Source organism: Hyperolius riggenbachi, chromosome 2 (genome assembly GCF_040937935.1).
Source record: "Hyperolius riggenbachi isolate aHypRig1 chromosome 2, aHypRig1.pri, whole genome shotgun sequence".
NCBI lineage: Eukaryota > Metazoa > Chordata > Amphibia > Anura > Hyperoliidae > Hyperolius > Hyperolius riggenbachi.
In genome coordinates this window covers 127,905,504-127,923,611 of record NC_090647.1, presented here as the reverse complement: position 1 = coordinate 127,923,611, position 18,108 = coordinate 127,905,504, and positions in this window count along the sequence as shown.

Genomic DNA, 18,108 nt, shown 5'->3' with positions numbered 1-18,108 from the left:
CAGACCCCCTTCCAATCACTTCCCCAGTGCATTGATTGCATCTATTTTCCCCTCTATCCACCCCCTGAGACACCCATCAATCACCTCCTGTCATCCCCCTAGCACTCCTATCCATCAGATCAGGCCCAATACAACCTGTCATCTAAGAGACCACCCTGCTTATGACCGGTTCCACAAAATTTGCCCCCTCATAGACCACCTGTCATCAAAATTCGCAGATGCTTATACCCCTGAACAGTCATTTTGAGAAATTTGGTTTCCAGACTACTCACGGTTTTGGGCCCATAAAATGCCAGGGCAGTATAGGAAGTCCACAAGTGACCCCATTTTAGAAAAAAGACACCCCAAGGTATTCTGTTTGGTGGATGACGAGTTCATAGAAGATTTTATTTTTTGTCAAAAGTTAGCGGAAATTGATTTTTATTGTTTTTTTCACAAAGTGTCATTTTTCACTAACTTGTGACAAAAAATAAAATCTTCTATGAACTCACCATACACCTAACGGAATACCTTGGGGTGTCTTCTTTCTAAAATGGGGTCACTTGTGGGGTTCCTATACTGTCCTGGCATTTTAGGGGCCCTAAACCGTGAGGAATAATCTAGAAAACAAATGCCTCAAAATGACCTGTGAATAGGACTTTGGGCCCCTTAGCACAGTTAGGCTGCAAAAAAGTGTCACACGTGGTATCGCCGTACTCAGGAGAAGTAGTATAATGTGTTTTGTGGTGTATTTTTACACATACCCATGCTGGGTGGGAGAAATCTCTCTGTAAATGGACAATTGTGTGTAAAAAAAATAAAAAATGTGTCATTTACAGAGATATTTCTCCCACCCAGCATGGTTATATGTAAAAATACACCGCAAAACACATTATACCACTTCTCCTGAGTACGGCGATACCACATGTGTGACATTTTTTTGCAGCCTAACTGTGCTAAGGGGCCCAAAGTCCAATGAGTACCTTTAGGATTTCACATGTCATTTTGAGACATTTGGGTTCAAGACTACTCCTCACGGTTTAGGGCCCCTAAAATGCCAGGGAACCCCACAAGTGACCCCATTTTAGAAAGAAGACACCCCAAGGTATTCTGTTAGGTGTATGATGAGTTCATAGAAGATTTTATTTTTTGTCACAAGTTAGCGGAAATTGATTTGTATTGTTTTTTTTTTCACAAAGTGTCATTTTCCGCTAACTTGTGACAAAAAAAAAATCTTCTATGAACTCACCATACTCCTAACAGAATACCTTGGGGTGTCTTCTTTCTAAAATGGGGTCACTTGTGGGGTTCCTATACTGCCCTGGCATTTTAGGGGCCCTAAACCGTGATAAGTAGTCTAGAATCCAAATGCCTCAAAATGGTGCTGAACAAAGTAAGAGATGAACATGGGGAACATAATAATACAAAATATGTAGCATTCTGTGTCTACATACCAAAATATGTCAGAATAAAGGCCTGGTAGACATTCTGCATATAAATAAAAGACTGGAACACAAATTTGTTGATTTAATTAAATATATGAGTAAACTTTAAAAATTGTGAAACCGTACAAATAAGGCAGGTAGACAGTAGTTAAAATCCCGGCTGAGGTCGGTAACAGTAATTGGCTATATTGTCATCCTGTGCTTTCAAATGAGCTTGTCTGCCATCTATGCCATGGCAGTCAGGTGACAACGGGGGGAGATCGAATTATAACTTGTGATTAGAGACAAATGAGGAGAAATAAAAAACGCTAAGATATATATATATATATATATATATATATATATATATATATATATATATATATATATATATATATATATATATATATACATATATATATATATACACATACACACACACACATATATATATATATATATATATATATATATATATATATATATATATATATTTTTTTTTTTTTACATGTATGTGTCCTGTATTTGTTTTGTGGGCTGCTTTCTCTTGACAGGTCTCTAGGTGGCGCTGTTTGGATAAAAGATATACAAACAGGGTGAGGGCTCTTCAGGTCCCGCCCGGTGCCGCACGGCCGCTCAATGCAACTGATTAGCCGCCGGGTCCCCAAGAGTATAGAAAGGATATGGGGGTCCCGGCGGCCGGACAAGCGCTGCTGCTGCTGGGGGGAGAGAGGCAGGAGTCCCTAGAGAGCGTCAATCGCGCGAGGGACTCCTGCAAAGTAGGTAAATTTGCTGCCGCCGCTCCGTTCACATGGGCCGCCGGGTCCCCGCAAGAGTACCAGGGATGTGGGGATCCTGGTGGCCGCACAATAGAGGCACACTTTGGGGGACAGATGCAGGAGTCCCGCTGAGCAGCGCCGATCAGCGCGCGGGACTCCTGCACGCAGCCGCAGCAGTTTTTTCACTGCCCCGACTAGGGCTCGGGCTTACCTATAGCAGCTGCTTTTTCCTACCCCGATCTCAGGTCCGGATTACCACCAGGAGGGTTAAAAGGCGTATTATTGACAAGGGGTGAAAATGTCATCTTGGAGGAAATGAAGGAGAAAAAGAGAATTGCATGGGCCAGGATGTTAATTCACAGGAGAAGGAATGCAAGTCATAACAACTGTAAAGTGTGTGAGGAATTATCACTGGCCTGAGATGTTGTTCAGTGGAGTGTCACTACAGACTACAAAGTAAAGTAAAGTATCTTGAGCTGTCTGCTTTATTTTTTACTAGTTTATGCAGAAGGGGACTCTGTATAGAGATAAATATACACATCAGGCACACAGGGAGGAAAGAATAGAGAGACACCATATACATATTATTTTTATTATTGATTTATAAAGCACCAACATATTCCATGGTGCTGTACAAAGTAAGAGATGAACATGGGGTACATAATAATACAGACAAATGGAATACACCAATATGCAAAATACATGATTGTGACAAAATACAGAATGGATACATAAATACAGAATTGGTAATGACAATGACAAAAGTAATATGATGAATAAAATGTATAATGAATTACAAGACACAAAAGGAGGAGAGAGCCCTTCCTTTGTAAGCTTACAATCTTAAGGAATATGGGTGAAACAAGAGGTGGGGTAATAAACAATAAACGTACCTAAATTTAGTGTGTTTTAGGATATCTATTAGGAGTGCAACTTGGCTTTAGGACAAAGGGGAAGTAGCCTAAGGTAGAGCGTGTGCTTGTTGGAACAAGTGAGTTTTGAGAGAGCATTATAAGGTAACAAAGGTTGGAGAGTGATAGATGTGTTGTGGGAGGGCATTCCAGAAGAGGGGTGAAGCACGTGCGAAATCTCGTATATGTAAATGCGAGGAGGTAATTCTAGAGGAGGACAACAGCAGTTCATGTGCAAATCTGAGATTATGATTGGTTTGGTATCGGGAAACTAGTGAGATGATGTACAGGGGAAATAGATTTTGGAGAGCTTTGTAGGTTTTAAGAGTTTAAACAGGATCCTTTGTTAAATTGGTAGCCAATGAAGAGCATGACAGAGAGGGGCAGCAGAGGAAGAACAAGAAAAAAGATGAATGAAACAAGTAGCCGAGTTCAGTACAGATTGTAGCGGTGCCAGTCTGTTAGTTGTTAGTCCCCAAAGTAGTATCAAATCAAATCAAATATAGCTTTATTGGCATGACCAAACTTCAATACAGGCATTGCCAAAGCAGGGGGAATGAGGGACATGGGATGGGATGGGGTGGGGGTGCAGTGAGTTAGCAGTTCGTGGACATTTGGGGGGGAGTTTACAGTTCATTTATGCTCCCCTCAGTCTGTGGCATGCTGTGACATTGGCCTCAATTCACTAAGCTTATATCCTGTCTTTAATAACTCTTCTGAGCTGTTTTACAGTTATCACAATTATATCACCATGGTGATAACTGTAAAACAGCTCAGAAGAGTTATTAAAGACAGGAGTTAAGCTTAGTGAATTGAGGCCATAGTGTGCAGCGATTGTCACTGTGGTTTTCTCTTCTCCTAGTAGAATGAAGTGTTTTCTCTCATCCTCTAATAAGTGAAAGTCTGGAAATAGTCCCATCAGTTTCTTAAAGAAGTTTTCCCTGATATCGGTATATTTGGGGCAGTGCAGCAGGAAGTGATTTTCGTCCTCGAGGGTCTTCTGCTCACAGTGTTGGCACAGTCTCTCCTCCCTAGGTTTGTATGTCTGTCTGTGTCTCCCAGACTCTATTTCGAGGTTGTGAGCACTGTAGATGCTCAGGATTTTCCTCTCTTGAGGGTTTTGGAGCTTTTCCAGGTATGGGGCTATTTTATGTTCTCTTTGTAGAGACTGGTATATGGTTAGCTTTTTATTCCATTCCTCCATTTATCGACATAGTCCTCTTTGCTCTTGGCTGTGGTGTGCTTTATTTGGGCTCTTGATGGGACTTGTGGGTCTGAGTTTGGAGGGACTAGAGAGTTGACAACTTCTTTCAGGGCACATGGCTTTTCTTGGTCTTCATTGTGCAGCATGGCTTTGTAGTGGGGCGAGTCGGGCCTGCTGCTCTGTAGATGGGCCCAGTAGGACAACACTCTTTTCTGTATCTCAAGCAGTAGTGGGAATCTACCCAGCTCAGCTCGGCAGCCATTGTTTGAGGTACTCCGATGGACCTGGAGGAGGTGTTTGCAAAATTCCAGGTGGAACATTTCTGGGGGGCTAAATTCCCATTTTGAATGATCTGGGTAGGTGATGGGGCCCCATATTTCGCTTCCATAGAGTAGAATAGGGGTGATGACACTTTCAAAGACTTTCAGCCAGATCTTCACTGCTGGTTTGAGGTGGTACAGTTCTTTCCTGATGGCATAGAACGTTCTGCAAGCTTTGGCTTTCAGGGCCTCTATGGATGATTTAAGACTTCCAGATTGGTTGATTTCCAGACCAAGGTAGGTATATTTGTCAGTTCTGCTGATTTTACAGTCATTTAGTGTAAAGGATGGGCTCTGGGCTGACCTTGTGTTTTTTCTCTGGAACATCATGGTTTTGGTTTTCTTCAGATTAATGGGGAGTGCCCATGTTGTGCTGAATTTCTCCAGGATTTCTAGGCTGTCTTGTAGAACTTCTTTATTTGGTGATAGCAGCAAGAGGTCATCTGCGTACAGTAGGAATTTCACTGTTGTGTCATGCAGGGTGAGTCCTGGTGCTGGTGAGGCCTCTAGGGTTGAGGCTAATTTGTTGATGTATATGTTGAAAAGTGTATTAGTATGTTACAGTAGTCCAGACGAAATATAATGTGAGCGTGTATTAACATTTTAGTTGTGTCCTGAGTGAGAAAAGGTTGGATGCAAGATATGTTTTTGAATTGGAGTTGACAGGAGCTGGTTAGGGAGTGAATGTGAGGAATAAAAGAGGGAGGAGTCAAATATTACCCCTAAGCACTGTGTTTTGGGAACTAAAGTTATGGGAGTACTTTTAACATTTATTGTTATTTCAGGCAGAGTGGTGGACAGAGACGGAAAAAGAATTAGTTCTGTTTTAATCTATCTATCTATCTATCTATCTATCTATTTATCTATCTATCTATCTATCTATCTATCTATACACACACAGCGCCACACACACACACGCACGCACGCACGCACGCACGCACACACACACACACACTACACAGGCTAGCTGTAATCATCCTGGCAGGAGGAGGGGTGGAATTTCATCCTACCTGTGTATGCTCATCTCTTCCTTATCTACTGCATGGGAGAATAACTACAGAGGTGATATCACGTTCCAAGCTGTGAAAAAATCTTGACATATCAACCCTCCACTCCAAGTAGGTTGAGATTGCATCTCTTCATTTGGTTGCAATTAATTTTTTAGTAATCAAGGTTCCAGCTAAGCTAAGGTACATTTCCGTAGTTTCCTCCATCTCAGGGATCCCTAGAATCAATATTTTTAGGTCAATTTGATAATTGGTGTTAATATGGTTTGTCCAGATCCTTTCTATTTTTATCTAGAACTTCTGGACAGACAAACAGCTCTATAACATATGTACTAGCGTGCCCTCCTCTGTCCGGCATTTCCAACATCTGTTGTCTGACAAACCCTTCATGTTTCCCTGGCGGGGGTGTGGGGTGTGTGTGTGTGTGTGTGTGTGGGGGGGGGGGGGGGGGGACAAGGTACCACCTAGTGACTGTCTTTATTGTAGTTGAGTTGACTGTTTGAGATATTCCATATATTGTGAAATACTTTGAACCTGGATACAGTATCTCTCTATTTATAATAGCCAACTACAACTCCCATTTCTTACAGAAAGTTGGGGAGTCCTTGTTGGTGACACTGTCTAGAATTCTATAGCATCTGGATAATGCTTTGTGGAGCTTTTGACATAATAGAAGATTTAAATTCAAGCACTTTATTGTCATTGTGTAATACAAAGAATTGGCCGATTTTCGGTTCGCGAACCGGGTTCGCGAACTTCCGCGGAAGGTTTGGTTCGCGGAAAAGTTCGCGAACCGCAATAGACTTCAATGGGGAGGCGAACTTTGAAAAATAGAAAAAATGATGCTGGCCACAAAAGTGATGGAAAAGATGTTTCAAGGTGTCTAACACCAGAGATCTTTCAGTGACTACAAGAGGGGACATTTTTTTTCAAAAATACCTTATAGTTTTTGAGAAAATCAATTTTAAAGTAACTCCTTCTGACCGTGGGAAAATTAAGCGCCCGCCGACTTTAGCAGTTAATAGCAAAGCCGCTTTAAAAGCTAGAAACACCAAATGAGCAATTGCCCTTTGAAAAGATGTGAGATTTTGGAAAGTGAAATAGGGAGCCAATGAAAGCCTATGGGGGATTTTACCAAATTTGGACCCCTGTAACTCTGGTTTGCAGAGATGTAGGGAACCCATCTTTAGGGCCCAAGTCTAACAATATGTCTTCTACCTGCATGAGACATTTCGTGAGATTCAGACGTTGCTAACGGCCATTGCTGTGATTTATGTACGTCAGACTCGCCACCATTGAAATTGCCCAGATAAACAGGTTTTTGTGACCCTAGGCTATGACCTCTTCGGCCTAGGGGCCCGAAACTCACCAGTTATGATCCCCCTAACAGTTCCTACAATGCTAGAAAATTTGCCACTGCTGAGCAATTTCCCTTTGAAAAGGTGTGAGATTTTGGAAAGTAAAATAGGGAGCCAATGAAAGCCTAGGGGGATTTTACTACTTTTGCACCCCTGTAACTCTGGTTTGCAGAGATGTAGGGACCCCATCTTTGGAATCCAAGTCTAACAATATGTCTTCTACCTGCATGAGACATTTCGTGAAATTCAGACGTTGCTAACGGCCATGGCTGCGATTTATGTACATCAGCATCACTACCATTGAAATTGCCCAAATAAACAGGTTTTTGTGACCCTAGGCTATGACCTCTTCGGCCTAGGGGCCCGAAACTCACCAGTTATGATCCCCCTAACAGTTCCTACAATGCTAGAAAATTTGCCACTGCTGAGCAATTGCCCTTTGAAAAGATGTGAGATCTTGGAAAGTGAAATAGGGAGCCAATGAAAGCCTATGGGGGATTTTACCAATTTTGGAGCCCTGTAACTCTGTTTTGCAGAGATGTAGGGAACCCATCTTTGGAGCCCAAGTCTAACAATATGTCTTCTACCTGCATGAGACATTTCGTCAGATTCAGATGTTGCTAACGACCATGGCTGTGATTTATGTACGTCAGAATCACTACCATTGAAATTGCCCAAATAAACAGGTTTTTGTGACCCTAGGATATGACCTCTTCGGCCTAGGGGCCCGAAACTCACCAGTTATGATCCCCCTAACAGTTCCTACAATGCTAGAAAATTTGCCACTGCTGAGCAATTGCCCTTTGAAAAGATTTGAGATTTTTGAAAGTGAAATAGGGAGGCTAATGGAAGCCTATGGCAGAATTCAACACTTTTGCACCCCTATAATTCTGGTTGGTTATCATTACCCGCCGACTTTAGCAGTTAACCACCCTGGCGTTCTGATTAAATCGCCAGGGTGGCTGCGGGAGGGTTTTTTTTAAATAAAAAAAAAACTATTTCATGCAGCCAACTGAAAGTTGGCTGCATGAAAGCCCACTAGAGGGCGCTCCGGAGGCGATCTTCCGATCGCCTCCGGCGCCCAGAATAAACAAGGAAGGCCGCAATGAACGGCCTTCCTTGTTTTGCTTATATCGTCGCCATAGCGACGAGCGGAGTGACGTCATCGACGTCAGCCGACGTCCTGACGTCAGCCGCCTCCGATCCAGCCCTTAGCGCTGGCCGGAACTTTTTGTTCCGGCTGCGCAGGGCTCAGGCGGCTAGGGGGGCCCTCTTTCGCCGCTGCTCGCGGCGAATCGGCGATCAGGCAGCACACGCGGCTGGCAAAGTGCCGGCTGCGTGTGCTGCACTTTATTTGATAAAAATCGGCCCAGCAGGGCCTGAGCGGCAGCCTCCGGCGGTGATGGACGAGCTGAGCTTGTCCAGACCGCTCAGGAGGTTAATGGCAAAGGCCCCTTACATCCTAGCAACACCAAATTTGCAGGATATGTTAAAAAGATAGCAGGAAACAATATTTAAAGGACTTCCGAGGCCACAAATGTGAAAAAACTTAAATACCTTTTCATAATCCAGATCCATGGAGGACGCCATCCGCGCCCTCCCGTTCATTCCCCCATGGCTCCCGCAGTAATACCGGCCCCGGTATTTAACTTTTTTCATACTTGTGGCCTCGTAAGTCCTTTAAAAAAAAAAATATATATATATATATATATATATATATATATATATATATATATATGTGTGTATATATATATATATATATATATATATATATATGTGTAAATATATATATATATATATATATATATATATATATATATGTATATATATATATATATATATATATATATATATATATATATATATATATATATATATATATTTTATTATTTTTATGTGCTGAGTGTGGGAAATAAATGAAAAAAAAATGACGTGGGGTCCCCCCTCCCGAGCCTCTGTAACCCCTTGTCCCCCATGCAGGCTGGGATAGCCAGAATGCGGAGCCCCGGCCGACTGGGGCTTCGCACCCTGAGCTATACCAGCCCGCATGGTCCATGGTATGGGGGGCTCCGGGGGGGGGAGGGGCAGCCAAGCTTTCCATGGACAAGGGGCTCTTCCCCACCTCCGGTGCCCCAGGAGGAGGTGGGGGCGACAACTCCCGGGGGGGGGTGGTTCATGGTGGCATCTGGGAGTCCCCTTTAAGAAGGGGACCCCAGATGCCCACCCCCCTCCCAGGAGAAATGAGTATAGGGGTACAAAGTACCCTTTACCCATTTCCACAAAGGGTTAAATGAAATAAAAACACAACCACGAGAAAAGTATTTTATTATTCTAAATTAACCATAAATACTTACCTGTACCTTTAAAAAAGTTTTCCCACGCCAATATCCACGGTAAACGATCCAACGAACTGTATCCTCTTATGTTGCAATCTTCAATTAAGTTGATTGAAGATCTCCGACACCTCCCACATAGCAGAGAATGCCTCCTTTTGGATGCATAGCTGCCGGCTCCTGCTGTCTCTCCCCACCTCCTCACCTGTCACTCTCACCTAGCCTGGCTCCCATGGGTGCGCTGGGTGCCAGGCTAGGTGAGGGTGACAGGTGCAGGCAGGTGGGGAGAGACAGCAGCGAGCCGGCAGCTTCACGTCCTGCTCAGGACGCATTCTCTGCTATACTAACAGTTCTTGAATCATCCGGTTCTTTTTAATGAATCGGCTCTTTTTTTTTATGAATCGGCTCATTTTACTTTGAAACTTTAAAATTGATTTTCTCAAAAAGTATGAGGTCTTTTTGAAAAAAAAAATATTCCCTCTTGTTCCCACTATTCCACTTAACATTCCCAACAATTTTGGTGTTTCTGCTATGTAAGGGGACTTTGCTATTAACCGTTAAAGTCGGCGGCCATTAAAGTCTATGGGGCGAATCGAACTTCCGCAAAAGTTCGCCTGGTGCAGGCGAACGCGAAACCCCAAAGTTCGCCTGGAACCGTTTGCCGGCGAACTGTTCGCTACATCTCTAATGACAGCCCCACGGTGCATATAAGAAACATAGTGACAGTAGAGGCAGGGGCACCTCTAGCCATGTTGTCACTCCAAGCGAGAAAATATGTGGCGCCCCCCCACCCCCATTGCGCCCTTCCATGAAAATAATCGTAATGTTTCACCAGGAAATAATCATAATGCGGCAGCGTTTCATCAGAAAATTCGCAATGCGGGCAGTGTTTCACCAGAAAATACACGTAATGTAAGGCTGCAGAAGTGAGCTTATGGGCTGTGGGCCAGTGAACTGATGCGGCGTCTATCTGACGCCGCAAGCCTGTTCACCACCTTGGGACACAACATTTGGCGTGCGGTGACCGCGGTCCCCCCCTGCACAGCACTTATGCCCGCCTGGTCGGCCTGGCACCCTCTACAATGGGTCAGAAGGAGGCACAAAAGGGGGACAGAAGGACTCACAGGGGGTCTAAAGTAGGCACACGGGGACAGAAGGAGGCACAGGGGGACAGAGGGAGGCGCAGGGGACAGAGGTGGTACATGGGGACTGAAGAGGCACATGGAGACAGAAGGAGGCACAAAGGGATACAGAAGGAGGCACAGGAGTACAGAAGGAGGCAGAGTGGGACTAAAGGAGGAACAGGGGGCAGAGATAGCACAAGGGGACAAATAAAGGCACAGGGGGACACAAGGAGGCACAAAGGGCACAGAAGGAGGCAGAGATGGCACAAAGAAGGAAAGAAGGATGCACAAGGCACAGAGGTGTCAGCTGCCTGCAACTTACGCTAAGTAGATTCAGCAGAAGCAAGTAATAGAACAGCCCAGGGGTGTGGCTTAATCTTGGGTGGGACCTAATTTGGGGGCGGGGCTTAATTCTGCAACATGGCGCCCCCAGGACCAATGGCACTCCAGGCAATGGCCTGTACTGCCTATGCCTAGAGGCGCCCCTGAGTAGAGGAATTATACAAGTATGCCAGGTATTTCAAATATTTAAAACAATTGGAACACAGTGTTCATTATTTCAGAGAAGATTTAGAGTTTAAAGGTACCCTGAACAGTAAAAATAAATGAAACTGGTACTTACCTAGGGCTTCCTCCAGCCCACCGTAGTTCGCAAGGTCCCCCGGCGTCCTCCTGGCTCCTCTCCCGGTCCTGCTGGCAGCTCCGTTACTGGCGACTTTTCGGCTGAAGGTCAGCCGGTTCTTCCTGAACGGGGATGCTCCACATCATCACGCTGGCCGCTACGCGTCATCGCACCTGCCGGCGTGACAACCCTGTGCAGGACTGTCCTGTTTTTTAAATCTGAACCCGGCATGCACAGAGCTGTCACGCCGGCTGGAGCAATGATTTTAATCTTGGGAGGTGTGTGCGGGCGGCTCTTCCCGGCGCTGGCCACGCTGGGGAGATCGCCTGCACCCCCCAGCCTCCGCCTCCGGGGTGCCGCTGTGTGGGTTCCAGGCGGTGAGAGTGCCTGGGACCCCCGCGGCCCCCCGGTTGTATGGGGGCAATGGGAAGCCTCCTCGTGGCGCCCCTGGATAGTGCTGTATAGCATGAACTAATTCCCGCAGGGCGATTGTTTTGCGGTTTTTGGTTTTGACCCTGCATATTTAGGCATGCGAAAGCAAATGCTTATTTGCATGAGCAATGTCTCGTGATTAGCCAATAGGCCAAATTTGCAAAGCCAGATTTGTCAGGTTCACTTGGTTGATGCACACATGTTCTTTCTCTGATTGTAGTTAGCATTGCATTTCTTTTTTCTGAGGGCAGGTAGTGAGTGGCTTGTTTTAGGAGGTGAGAGCCCTGGAGCAGGCTATTTGCGCCTGTCCGCCCCTTATGTGTCGCGCCCAGGTTATGCGCATACAGCAGAACGCAATGGACGTTGAGGTAAGTGCCTGTTTTTAATCTTGGGAGGTGTGTGCGGGCGGCTCTTCCCGGCGCTGGCCACACTGGGGAGATCGCCTGCACCCCCCAGCCTCCACCTCCGGGGTGCCGCTGTGTGGGTTCCAGGCGGTGAGAGTGCCTGGGACCCCCGCGGGCCCCCGGTTGTATGGGGGCAATGGGAAGCCTCCTCGTGGCGCCCCTGGATAGTGCTGTATAGCATGAACTAACTCCCGCAGGGCGATTGTTTTGCGGTTTTTGGTTTTGACCCTGCATATTTAGGCATGCGAAAGCAAATGCTTATTTGCATGAGCAATGTCTCGTGATTAGTGTGGAAAGAATTTTATAACTAATCTGTTAATCTTTATGTATATCCTGTGTAACCTATGTGGCTATACAGACCACATGCACAAGATTAGATTATTGTGTTAGAGTGACACTTTAAGTAAAAGGATTATTGTTAACCAAGGAGTTATCACGATATCACTGAATATATGTTATATATATGTTTTGAACCATTCACTGTGCACAGCTTTCTATATTCCTTCACAGTAAAAGACCAGAACAACCTTCAAAACCTCCCCCCAGTGTCATTCTGTGCCAGGCGCAGAATGAGCAGGTTGAAGGGGCCAGTCTAAACCAGTTTCCTGAAGGTGAGAGAAACGAAACAGGAAACTGGTGAACAGAAGATTTCTTGTTCCTGTTGACTTCTAAATTATTTATGAAGGACACAGAGGAGGACCGGACACACCCAGAAGAAGAAACTGGACATTGCTCATTGGACTCATGGGATTACAGACTGTTTGGAGGGAGGAATATATTAGCATGTTAACTGGGGTATAAAGATCAACAGAGGAAGGAAGTCTCCACCCTTTTGTGACTGGCCAGGCTGCAGCTAGCCTGTTTCTCCTTTAATAAATGCTGGTATATAAAAGGGTCCTCAGCTGAGTGAATAAAGATTTCATTTTCATTGGCACGAATTGGAGAAGTCTCATTGAGTAAGTTATTTTCCTTTAACATCTGGTCTTCATCGAACCGGAAAACCTATAGTCACAGAGAGGTGAGTCCTAGGAGCGCGTTTGCGACTGGCGAATCTGATAAAAAAGCTGGTGAAAGTCCACCGGGACTACGTTTCCTTCAAAAACAGGTGGCCAAATGCAACTAGAGCTCACGTCTTTGTGACGTACGGTTTATTTCGAACCGTGAGACTTCTTCAGCCAAGGTCGGTGAAATCGCCTGCTTAGGATTCTAAAACAAACTTCTCGGGTGTCCTGAAAGCTTCTGAATTGTAAGTACTACCTTTTATTTCTGTAACTTCTCATACACAGGGCTGCGCAAAATTAGAGTATAAGTTTTGATGTGTTGTTATATTGTTTTGTATGACACAATCTGTGGTCAGTTTCCTAAGCTACCGTGTGCCTCAGCGGAATTGTACGTTTTTGTAATAGAACACAGCCGCGTAACAGGCAGTAATATCGGAGTGGATCTAGATCACAGATTGTTTCTGTACTTCAGTCGAGATTAGCCCACACAGAGGTTCATCACGTTGAGTGTTGTCCAGGTCTCAGCTGCAGCCCCCGAGGTGCCTTAGCAGGAACATTTCCATCTTAGTGCAGGCACTCTGCCTCAGCGGGAATTGTAAGATCTTTGCGCTGTAATTGCAGGAATTGTTACATCTTTGTGCATAGAAGGCAGTATATTCCGGGAGGGGACCGCGGGACATTGTAAATCCAACAATAAGTGAGTGAACGGGATTGAAACAGCAGGAAGTGTTACATCATAGTGCTGTATATAGATCAATGGGGCAAGGTGCAAGCAAAGTTATGGCCATTAATGATGTATGTGTTATGCGTAGGAAAAAGTAAAAAAACAAATTGGGTAAAATATCGCAGCCTGTGGGGAAATAAATATAGGTTTTTAGGGTATCTGCATTTTGACAGCTGTAAAGAAACTTGTTTCTCAAATTAAAGGAGATGTTCAGGGTAATGTGATTTTAGAAAAATAATATTGTTTAACAGAAGCTCAAAGATGGCTACTAGAGGCATATATGAGGAGGGGCCAAGTACGGAGAACAAAGACTTGGAGGAGGTACCATCTACTGTATGTCAGGTTCCCCAGCACCCTCCCCAAAACCAAACCCAGCCCCTCCCACGAAAGGTGGATGGGACCTCCCAGACATATGAGGTGGAATATGATATACATGGATTAGGTATAGATGAGCTACTGGATAAAGTGATGGAGGTTTTTAGTAAATATAGAGGTATAGCTCCCCCTGCTGCTGAAACAACAGATTCCCCTTATGAACGGTGTAGGATTGCTGTACGTGAGGTTTTGACTGAAGGATTGTGCAAGTGTGTCACACAATATGTCGTGGATCATAGAATCTGCGGACCGAGTGATTTTCTAAAAACCACCCGGCACCCTGTATATGGGATAAAGAAAAAGGAAAAGAAAGGGAAGAAAGTTGCTACAAATGTCTATGGTTGCAGTGATAAGAATGGCTGTTACATGAATGATAATGGGCATACACTTCGCCCATAAGGGCGCAGATATAGGGATTATAAAGGTCGCAAACGACGCGGAGAATGTTTTTTTTATGTGGAAAAAAGGATCATCTAGTCCAGCAGTGTCCTGACAGACACCAAGGTTACTAAGTGACAAGTGTGGTTAAGGGTACTCATTTGTGCCCTAGTTGAAGGCAAATGAGTAAGTGAATGATTGATGAAAATGGTATGTTACGTTGTGGTGTGTAAGATGTGAAGCTGGAAATTCCAAGCTCTGAAAATTAAATCGCCAGAGCTCCCTGTGATGTATAAGTATCCAGCAGAGGGGGAGGAGGAGGGGGGCTACAGGAGAAATCCACAAGTTATGAGCTGCTGTTTGTCTGTCTGTTTGTTGTTTGTGTAGTATGTACAGTATACAAATGTCTGTAGAAGTTTTATATTTTGTTTGTCTAATATTTTTGTCTGAAGTTTGGAGGTTTAAAAGTGATTTTTACTGTCTGCAGTTGTCTGTTTGTAATGTTAAATTTTGTGAAATTCGAGTGGAGTTTCTGTCTGGGATTTGTGTGAAGGTATGGGTTACGCCCATATTTCTGAGGAGGGGGCAAGAGGCCTCATGGACTACTAATCCCAGCCTAGATGTGTGTATGTGTGTTGGAGCGGAACGGAGTGATTGAGAGAATGCATGTAGCAAGATGAAAGGTTTGTTTGCAAGAAGTTAATGTATATATTTTGTGAAACCCAGAATGCGGGATAAATAAAAAATAAAAGAAAAAGAGAAACCCCGCAAATATTACTTTCAATTATAAGAGTAAATATGATGATTTCTGTTTTTGTTTCTGGGAACAATTGATTACTGTATTGCTGTAGTATGTGGGTCATTGTCATCGACTGATTGCCTGTTTTGATTGACACCTGATTAAAATTTTTATAATTCATGGATATGTTAGAAGAAGTTCAGTAAAATGACTTTGATAGGGATATTTTGACCACAATGCCTTGTCTAATGGCGGACTGCAGAGAGGGATGCATGATCGTAGTTCTCTGCCAAGAGCCCAACCCCACCCCCACCAGCCCCCCCCCCCAGCCCCACCCCACCCCCCCCCAGCCCCACCCCACCCCCACCAGCCCAATCCCACCAGCTCCATCCATCCATCCCCCCCCCCCCGCCTATGCTGCACAGCCTGTTTGCTTGGGCGTCTACGTCTTTATTGTCCAAAACTGCTGCACCACCCTTGCCCTGTACTTTTGTTTTCTTTGTTGTTTACTGACCAAAGGATGTTTCTCCCGTCCGTATCTGCGCGCAGTGACTTGTCCGCAAGGCAATTAATAAATCTTTGTGGATCAGTTCTATGTGCATAGGAGGGAATACACCAATGATTGTCCTGGTCTTACAGTAGTGAGCTGAAGAACATCGTGGAATAGATAAGCTTCTTTCTGCGTCTTTGCTCAAGCTGTGTGTTTATTACTTACCCTGTTATATGGGATTCTGTCCCCCACTGTTTCCACGAACAGTCTGTATGCTTTCCCATCATGCATACGTTTGCGGCTTAGTGGCGTCCGCAGGGTTAGGTGTCAGCAACTGAGGAGCCCACCCGTCCCACAGACCATGGATGTTCTCCGGGCTCCCACGACACTGGCCATTCACATGTGTGCAACATCCCAGTCCCCTCATCTCCCGTGGCAACGACTTGGCAGTCCTGACATATGCAACTACAACTCCCTCTGCTGACTTGCAGCCTAAGACTTAGATCCTGAGGCGACGGGAACATTTGCTTGAGCCTCAGTGCGACCACGATCTCAAAGGCTGTGGGAAGATATTAGAGGATTCTTCCTAAGGCACAGGTGTAGTTCTTTATCTTGAACGATGGTGAAAAGGAGATAAAAAAAGGGGGAACAGATACCTAAAAAGGCTACATAGGGGAAGTTAGGTTAAAGCCATAGCATTTTTAAAGAAGAAGAAGAAGAGTCCTGGAATGACAATGACAATGACTAAACGACCTCCATTGAACAGCAATGACAGGATAGACAAAGAGACTACTGACCCATCCCCACCGGACAGTATTAACAAGATGAACGTGACTAGTAATAAAGTTCAAGTGACCGGTGAAATTTTTAATTTTTTGGATTACTTTGGCAATTTGTACTGCAAACCGAGTGAATGTACCGAGTGAATGTGTCTGACTGTATTGTGTGTGCAGCGGCTAGACCGCAGATTGCTCTGGTACCAGTAGTGGCGAGTGGATCTGAATTAGAATGTATGATACAAAGTATGATAAGTGTGGATCAACCACGGAACTGTACCACAGAGAGAGTCCGTATGAAGGTACCAGGCACGCCACAGCGTGCATTTGCTACAGCCAGCAATCTTACGTGCTATAATAGATCTGCCCCCAGTAACCATCCAATGATCAAGTATTGTGGAGAAATAATGGAGATAACCGATGATAAAGGGTTGAGCCTAGGAACAAAATGGCAGTTAGAAGATACTTGGTGGACTTGTGAACCCAACAAAGCAGAATCATCATTGCCACCAGAATGGAAAGGGTTGTGTGCCCTTGTCTGGATGATAGAACATGTCACTATATTGCCCTATGAATCCTTTAAAATTTTGGTGGATAAAAAGGTACACCGGAGTAAAAGGGAGGCACCAAAAGGGAGTCTGGACCCATATGTATATATTGATGCAATAGGGGTCCCCAGAGGGGTGCCAGACGAGTTCAAGGCTAGGAACCAAATTGCTGCAGGGTTTGAGTCCATTTTCCTATGGCCAACAGTTAACAAAAATGTAGATTGGATTAATTACATTTACTACAATCAGCAGAGATTTGTTAATTATACTAGAGATGCTATCGAAGGTTTGGCAGAGCAACTGAAAGCAACATCATTAACAGCATTGCAGAATAGAATTGCATTAGATATGCTGTTGGCAGAGAAAGGGGGTGTATGTGAATTTTTTGGGGAACAATGTTGTACCTACATTCCAGATAATACATCCCCTGATGGAAAAGTGACAGTGGCTCTTCAGCAGTTAAAAGACCTATCCGAAGAGCTGAAACGAAACTCAGGTGTTTCAAACCCAATAACAGACTGGTTACAGAACTGGTTTGGAAGCTGGACTTCATTTTTTCAGAGTTTTGGTATCGCATTCTTAACTGTTCTTATGGTTCTGTTCCTGCTAGCCTGCTGTATTTTTCCAATGCTGAGAACATTTTTTGCAAGGTTGATAGATAAGCATATGAATACTACTATGTATACAGCCTTAGCACAGCATGATGAAGAAGCATACGGTGATTTGGGAGGAGATTATGATGGTATGCTGGAGGGAGATGGCCAGGCCAACGTGTGAGGCAATAATTCCAGCTCACGGCCAGAGCCTGATTTTTGTTTTTTGATCATTTCACTTCTATGCCCTGACGTGCTGTAGTGCATACCCATTTGCAGCAAAGGGGAATAGAAGGCTGTGTTTGCTTGAACTTCTAACCCCTGTAGTGGAGACACATTTGCAGATACCTGAGGCTTAAGTAAGCATAAGCACAGAAATGTGAATGTAAATATTCTTTTTTATATTCATATATAATCAAGCCACAACCCACAGTATTAATTATAAACAGGAGGGAAATGTGGAAAGAATTTTATAATTAATCTGTTAATCTTTATGTATATCCTGTGTAACCTATGTGGCTATACAGACCACATGCACAAGATTAGATTATTGTGTTAGAGTGACACTTTAAGTAAAAGGATTATTG